This window comes from Pinus tabuliformis, chromosome 2_2 (assembly GCF_031772625.1).
Source record: "Pinus tabuliformis cultivar Carrire ecotype Pingquan chromosome 2_2, CPIR1, whole genome shotgun sequence".
In the NCBI taxonomy this organism is placed as follows: Eukaryota; Viridiplantae; Streptophyta; class Pinopsida; order Pinales; family Pinaceae; genus Pinus; species Pinus tabuliformis.
In genome coordinates, this window is record NC_142300.1 from 672,638,384 (window position 1) to 672,646,963 (window position 8,580).

At 38.3% G+C, this 8,580-nt stretch overlaps 1 pseudogene; it reads left to right on the forward strand.

The window, feature by feature from the left end:
• Positions 1-5,230: 5,230 nt before the first annotated feature.
• Positions 5,231-6,832, forward strand: LOC149194428 (uncharacterized; annotated as a pseudogene).
• The last annotated feature ends 1,748 nt before the right edge of the window (positions 6,833-8,580 follow it).

The following is an 8,580-nucleotide window of genomic DNA, read 5'->3' on the forward strand; positions in this document are numbered from 1 at the left end:
AAGAATAAAATAAGAGTGAATAAATTTTGGAAAAAGCTAAGTTAAAAAAAAAAGCTTAAAACAAAAAATAGAAATTTGCACGACACATGGATTATGTGCATGGTTGGCATGGGAAATCACAATAGTTCAATGTTCCCTAGTTATAAGTAAGTTGGGTTTGCAAACTTCCAAGTATGATTCCTCTTACTCACATATCATATAAATTATATAATTATTAACTTTTCATGTTGTTAATTAATAGTTTCAAATTTATGTAAGTAATTTTGTATTTAATTATGTTTTATGTCAGCTATTACGTTATCCAAGAGTAACCACTAATTTTAATAAATAAACTATATTATATATTAAATTGTTTTCACATTTTATGTTTCCTATTCACTTAAAAGAAATCTCTAATGAATCCACTATTTGTTTTGGTTCACAACTTCTCTGCAATGTTGAAAAAATGTTAGATGAAACCAAAGAGCAGGGAATTCTACATCCTCCAAACAGTGCATTACATGCAGAAATTTTTGACCTTAAAAGCAAGCACGAAGAAATCTGATCCGAACAAGCCATCTTCAAACAAGAAACTGAGACACACATCAATTCTTGGTTACAGGTTGTTTGTGGGAAGAATAAAACTCTTACCCCTCTTGCAACAATTGAGGAAGTGATGCAAGCAAAACTTGTGGAAGAATGCAATAGATGAGAAAGATAATTGAATCTCAAGGTGAGAGGTATCCCCTTACCCCACGCCTCTCCGGATCCTATGGAAGTGGGGTCTAGGTTCCTTTGGGATACCCTTAGCCTCCCTGATATAGCTTTGGACAGAGCTTGGATGGGCTACGACTCTACTCTCTTCGTTAGGTTTCAGATTGCATCTGATCGACTCCATGCCCTCAAGTCTAAGCGGAAGTTGTTTTCTCTTCCCAACAAGATTTTCTTGGATGAGGACCTCACTCGAGTATAGGTTGTGGAATTTAAACAATCCAGAGAACAGGTTACGACAACACGACAGGCAGAGAAATGGGCAGTCATCAGGAATATTCTGACAATCATTTGGGGCTCCTTCCCACCTGGGTAGGAACCTCGAACTAGAGGTTCCAAATGACGGGCCCACATAGGGAGGCGAAAAGGTAGAGATATTTATATATGTTGTTGGAATGGCAATGGATATTTATGGTCATTGCGAGGACTCTTGTATGATGCTCTCGAATCAACAAGCATCCTCTTTCGGACTGGAACTCATGCAAGCCCTGTTCGACCCCTCCCAGATATTACAATTACCATTGGATCTCATTTTGCAAGCAGGAGACGAGGACCTCGGGAGGGGTCAGAGGATCAGGTGGAGTTTCTCGTTTGGTTAGTGACTCACTCCGGAACATGGGTATCTTTGGTAGCCGAAGATGAGTTTTCTAGGTTTATGTGGATTCAGATTAGCGTCGGAGTCTCTCCTCTGAGGGACATCTACATTGCAATTTGTTACTTTCCCCCAACCTCTTCACCATTTTTCCATCCATAATGGCTCAAATGGGGACCCCTTTATAGACTTGTACATCGACATCACCTAGTACTCTGCTACTGGGGAAGTCATCCTCCTAGGTGACTTCAATGCTTGCACTAGAGATCTCCATATCCCTCTTCATGACTGATTAGAGGATGTGTTTTGTACCCTGGGGATAGATCCAAATTCTATAGGGTTTCACTAGATGTCAAATGATGCTTTGGGGCCCACTACATTTTATGGTAAGAATCTATTGCAATAGCGAAATCTCATGATTTGTTGATTCTAAATGGTCTCCCTTGTTTTCGAGGCTCTCATTTTTTCACGTGTTGGCCAGATGGTGGGGTTGCGAGTGTAGTTAAATATGTACTCACTAGCCATAACTTGCTACCTTTTGTTCATCATTTCTTAGTCTCCCCCATCCCCCTTACCGATCATGCACTTCTTTCCTTCTCTCTCTGGTTTGACCCTCCCCTTCCACCCCATCTCTCCCCTCAAGGCCCACCCCGAACTACCTTCTGATTTGATGAAGGACACCCTGAAATATTATTCTCTACCCTATGCAAGATGCTCCCAACGAAGATCCAGTTCTCCTTGCTTGATTCTGCTTCCACTAAATACACCTGTCTTTCATTCCCCATTTGGGAAGCAACACTCAAATCCTTCCCCCACTCCAATCGTTATGCTTCCATCTCCCCTAAAGTTGGATCTTGCCCCATGAACAAATGGTACAATGATGAATGCAAGACTCTACATCAAGAACTTCGATATGCTTTCAACCACTCTAAACCCTTCTACTCTGATCTCAAAGCTTCTTATCGCCATTTCCTTCATTGCAAGAAACGACTCTTTGTCTCTCACAAAAGACGAGAACTTTCTGCTCTCCTTGCCAACTCCCTAAACAATTATGGCGTGCCATCCTTCCCTGATGCTCCCCTATTCCACTTGACCTCGACCCTACATCCATGTTCTCTCGCACTTCCAACCTTTATGATATTCTCCAGCATGCCCAAATTCATGTTACCTCCCCCCCCCTTCATGTTACCTATTCTCAGAAAGAGATATTAGAGAGGCCATTTGGGTGATGAACAAAAAAAAAGCAGCCAATGAGGAAGGCTACCAAGTAGAGTTCTTTAAGCATGATTTCCGACCTTTGGTTAGCTACTTGGATGATCTCTTCAACCATGTAGTCTTTGAAGGTTTTCCGCTGACATGGTCACACCACATCATCCATCCGATCCACAAATTAGGTTCCAAATCAAATCCCAATAACTATAGAACGATCATGGTGGGACACACGTTCTCTAAGTTGTATGCTACTGTTATACATAAGAAGCTTTCGAGTGACCTTGAGTAGAGACAACTCAAAGCCAGGGGACAGGCAGGTTTTCGACTGACTCATCAGACCATTGACCACATATTCATCCTTCGCGCCGTGATTCAGGAGGCACAATACCACTCTTTGAAAGTCTATTGTTGTTTCATAGATTTTCGGAAAGCTTTTGACTGTATTCCGAGGGAGGCCTTGCTCCAGAGACACAGATATATTGACATCTCTACAACCCTATTGAACGTTATTATGCGCATATATGAGTTCATTCATGGTCGTCTTCACACGGCCCATGGGATGTCTGATTTCATATGAAGCACTATTGGGGTTAAATAGGGTTGTCCACTGTCCCCTACCCTGTTTGGGATGTATATTGATAAGTTGGAAGCATTTCTACACGAGCATATCTAGGACACCAATGGTTGCCTTCTTCACTAGGTTTTGATATTTATTCTACTCTTTGCTGACGATGTTGTCCTCCTCTCTTCATCCCCAGAAGGATTACAGAGGCAACTGAATGCCTTAGCTCTATTTTGTGATCATCGACAATTGATGGTCAACCTGGGTAAAACTAAGGTTATGATCTTCAATGGGGTGAAGAAAACCTTAGACCTTCACTTCCTATTCAGAAGGGAGGAGATTAAGATCACAATCACGTATACTTTCTTGCGGGTGCAATTCTCAGGTCTCTACTTCAGTTTTCCACCAACGCTTCAGCCTTAGATCAACAAAGGATATGGATCCTTAGCCCTTCTCGAGAGGCAGTGCTTTCGACATCACTTTCAGGACATCTCGTCCAAGATGAGCCTCATGGACACCTTGATCTGTCCCACTGTTCTATATGGCTTAGAGATTTAGGGATTGTTTTTACTTGAGTCAAATTGGGCTTCAATTGAGAGAGTCTAGATTCTTCTTCTCCACCACATCATTAGATGCAAACTGACAATACTGTTGCACATCATCCTTGTAGAGTTTGGAGCTCAGCGATTTTAGCTTGAGACGACCTTCATATTGGTTTCATTCTTGCATTGTGTCCAGTGCTTTGCAGACTCGATAAAGATGAGGGACCGATATTCTTACTTGGCATATTTCTTTTCTGAGACTATTGGACATTCTACTCCTTCAGGCCGAGCCAAATGTTGGTTTAAAGGAGTTTAGATCTCCTAGAGTCAGTGGTAATTCAGTTGGATAGTCTCCCTCTTTTTTGATATTCCTTAGATGCTCATGGTCACCTTTTACCTACTAGACATGAGCTAAAAAAGATCATCAAGGAGGACATCTACAGGCAATTCGTCTAGGTCACCTGGGTCAATCCTACGAGAGAGTTGCGCCCAAATATAGCCTTCTGCGCTAAGCACTTCGTGGAGTTGAGAGACAAGCTCATTGTTCGACCCCATTATATGTTTCACCACTAGCTACATGCTCTTCACATTCCTCTAGGCCAGTTCAAAGTAGGTTCTCATAAAATTCGGGTAGGGATGGACCACCAGGTGGATAGACCAGATAGACTCTGACAGGTATGTCATTTACAGGAAGTGGGGATCGAGGTGCACTTCATTCTTGGATGCCCTGTCTACTATGAGATCAGAGGAAAGTTTCATTGCTTGTTCAGAGATTCTCGAACCCTCGCCAACTTTTTCAGGTATCCCAATCAGAGATGTTTGGCCCTATATATGTAGGAGGCTCTTAGGTTCCGAGCGGGGGCACCAAGAGATTGATTGATACCAGTATGTATCTAGACTCTAGATCAGTGAGGCTCTGTGTGACATCACCCCGCCACACGAGATCTCAGCAGCAAATTCGTCTCGTATTAGTTCCTAGGAGACGGACTACGTCCTCCAACATTCAACATTGCGCGAACCCCTCGAGGGAATGATTTAGTGGATAGTTCACACTTGCCACCGACTCTTCATCGAGCCAACATACTTTGTTGAGTTCCTTTAGTGTTATTCATTCAGCTTCGATGTTAGGAGAGATGGGTCTAACCCTCAAACCTATTAACTCCTTGATTTTCTCCTCTAGAGCCAGATGTTGATTTAATTCATGTATTGTATCTTTTATAGGAAGCCATTTGGTTCTCCCACTTTGTGTAGACATCATTATACTCAACAATCCCTTTGACCTACTTTGTAGTCATTAGTTAAACATAAATATAATTATCTTATCTTATTTTATTTCCTATTATTTTAATAACATTAAAATTTACGACGACCCTCTTCTAAAATACTTAATGAAAAACGATCGCCCACGATTCCATCAAATAATTTTTCTTGTGGGATGCCCACAAGAGCACAACTTCTCATTCACCAAAAGAAACGGTTGATCTTCGCACCATGCGTTATTTTTTTGAAAAACCATGTGACCATAACATATGAACTCTGCCCCTCCTATATAAAATTTGGGCAACAGGATTTCTCTCCCTAAATGGTAAAGCATAGAAATCTCCTTCCCGCTTTGGTTGGGCAAAGTTTGTAAGGGTTTGGTGCGTCGATAATGGCCGTAACGCTATCAGTTCGGATAGCCTCGGGCGCGATAGCTGAATCTCTGAAGCACATGCCATGCCTGTCTTCATCATTCTCTTCTCCTCACGCCCTGTTCAAAGTCCGACAAAATTATTAACAACATTTTATTCGACTCGCAATATCCCCATTTCACAGCCTCCCTCCTTTGAAAGCACCCCAGTAGCGAGCTTCCTTCTCAACGAATGTGCTTTCTCCCTCGACGAGGCAAACACCATTTGCAGGAGAAAACCATATTTACTTGCTCAAAGATCTTACATAATTCACGGCAAACCCTACATTTCCTGAGAGACAAGGGTTTTAATGAAATCAGTGTTCGTAAACTCTTTTCCCCGTGCCCCATGTTGTTACGGTCCAGTTTCGAGGGCATTGTCAAGCCCAAGGTTGAATTCCTGGAGAGGATCGGCCTTGCTGGTCAGAAATTGCTCCAAGCCCTCAGTCGAAACCGTTGTATTTTTCATTTAAATGTTAGCCGTACGCTTGAACGGAAGGCTTCTTTTCTGCAGTCCGTGCTGGATGCCTATCTAGCAGCCGTGGTTTCGAATACAGAATCTGGTAAAATTGCCGGACCGAGCCCAGATTTTCATAAAATTGACGGAAAAGTCATTTTCAGCCACAGCCTAACTGCGTCTGTCATATTAAAGAACCCTAGGGTTTTATCATTATCTGAAAAAACATTGGTGGGTATTGTTAAAGATGTCGAAGGGATGGGCATTGAGAAGGGGTCCTTCATTTGAGTTTTCTGAACAAGGACACTGTTAACGTAAAATTGGAAAATTTGAGAGAATTGGGGTTTACAGAGGAGGATGTCTGTATTCTCGTTAAGAGGTACCCTCGGCTTCTGGGGATTTCCAAGGATAAACTGCGGCAGAATCTCAAGTTTCTCGATGAGGAATGGAAGCTGCCTCGCAATGCTATTATGAGCTTCCCGGCGGTTCAATGCTCTCAGAGACTCCATGATGATGAACAAGTCTTTAGAGAAAGCTATGAGCTATCCTCCAGTGAGTTATATTTCCATGTCAGATGGAGATTTTCATCGCAAAGTGGTGAGCAGGCTACCAGGAGAGCGATGAAAACCCGCTGTAAGGACTGGGGTCGGCTTGGTTACTCGGACTAGCGGGAGTTCAACTGAAGCAACGCTCAGAGGTTTTGAACCCGGGAATTTGTGATCATTTGCGGCACAACGATGGGTATTCGAAGGTTAGGTATGGCCAGATGAAGAGAATCTACATCATGCTGTGTACTAAGATCAGAGGTGAAAAAACTGAAGAATGATCCATTTTGAAGATATTGTTCTGCCACTGCCATTTGAACTGTCATCACATTGTCTTCATTTGCTTTTGTGGATTGTATGGACTGGTTAGTGTTAGTATGTTTTCCATTACCTTTCTTGTTACAGCGATTAATCTAACCAAACAAAGTTTAGATTGTCCATTGGTTATCCATTTCTTCTTTAGGTTGTAAAATTGATATGATGTTTAAGTCATATGGAAGTTTCATATTTTTCCTGGAGTTCTATTATTATTTGACCAATGCTTTTTCCTGTTTTTTTAATACTTATATGTATGATTAGACCCATGTTTTTTTTAAGGGTAAATGCACAAATTTTGTTTTTGTTTTATGATAAGTTAATAAGTTGTATTATTATGTTACATGGAAGTTTCGTATTTTTTCAGAGTTGTGTTGCATTATTATTAGATTAATGTTTTTTCTTGTTTTTTTAATAGAAACATGTATGATTGGAGTAATGTTAGATTTCAGACTTTTTTGATCAATAATGTAAATAGTAATGTTTTTTTGGATTAATCACATCATTAAGGTTTCATATTTTTCAGAGTTGTGTTGCATTATTATTAGATTAATGTTTTTTCTTGTTTTTTTAATATAAATATGTATGATTAGAGTAATGTTAGATTTAAGACTTTTGTGATTAATATTGTAAATAGTAATGTTTTTGGGATTAACCACATCATTAGGATTTGGTCGAAGTTTCAAACCAATTATTATTTTTATTTACATTTTTTTTAAATATGTATGGTTAGATCAATGCTTGTAAATGTACATTTTTTTTGTTTTCCTCTAATGTCTTTATTAAATAATTTTACATGGTATGTATTTATTATATTAAAGTTAGTTGGAAGTTTATTTTTTTTCAATTAATTTTATTATTATTGATATAAACACAAATACAATAATAAATATAAATATATTTTTGGAGAGATTTAAATTTTAGTGAGATAATACGATATTGAAAATTTACAAGGATTTTTAAATTTAATTATGAGGTGTACTAAATAGTAGCATTAAATATAATGTTGATTCTACTACGAATACAACATTAAAAAATGAATATGCATCAATTAATCAATATTGACAATTTTTAACTTTCAATTATCATTATTAAGTATAATAGCTATACTATAAAGACAAATAAATACTATAAGTGCAACATGAAAGAATGAATTGATTTTGAAATAGTGAGATATTTTTTGTTTTTTATAATTCTACTTAAATTTGTACTTGAAAATATGTAAATTTGCAAAATTATTAACTAAGTCCCATTTTTAATATAAATGTTAAAAAAAAAAAAAACAAATTTTAGTTTTTAGAGAGAAGACTTTTTTGATGAAAGATAGTTCTTATATAAGGAAAAATGTCTACATTGGTAGCTATAAAAAATGAAAAAAACCAAAATAAAAGGGCATATACAATGAACACCATATCCTCTTCCAAATGGTGTCTAAAATAGCTATGAAATAAAAAAATTGGTCAAATCTAGCAATTTGGTATCATAACATTTCTAATCAACAATGCCCCTATGTTAAGAGTTGCATATATAATTTATTTCACCATAATTGATCAAAAACTATATGAAAACTAATCTCATTATCAAAAACAAACTCTCAAATCACTGATCTAGAATCGTCAAACATTGCTTACTAGTGCAAATGCCCATTAAGTATATTTTCCCATTAAAAGTTAACATCTTTTTTTTTGTAAGCATCCATTAATTTATTGAGAATTTACATATGATACAGGCAGGTAGAGACATCTACAAAGAGAGCTTGCATTGAATATTTGCAAAAAGAAAAAACCTGTCTAGTCTAAAATAACATTATGCAAAGTCTGAGGATGACCATTTACCCATAATTGGGAAACCAAATGGCTTTCTAGAGTGTTATAAACCTAGTTGTACTTACAAAAAACCAAACATGAACTAAATAAGAGTAACATAGGCTAAAAAG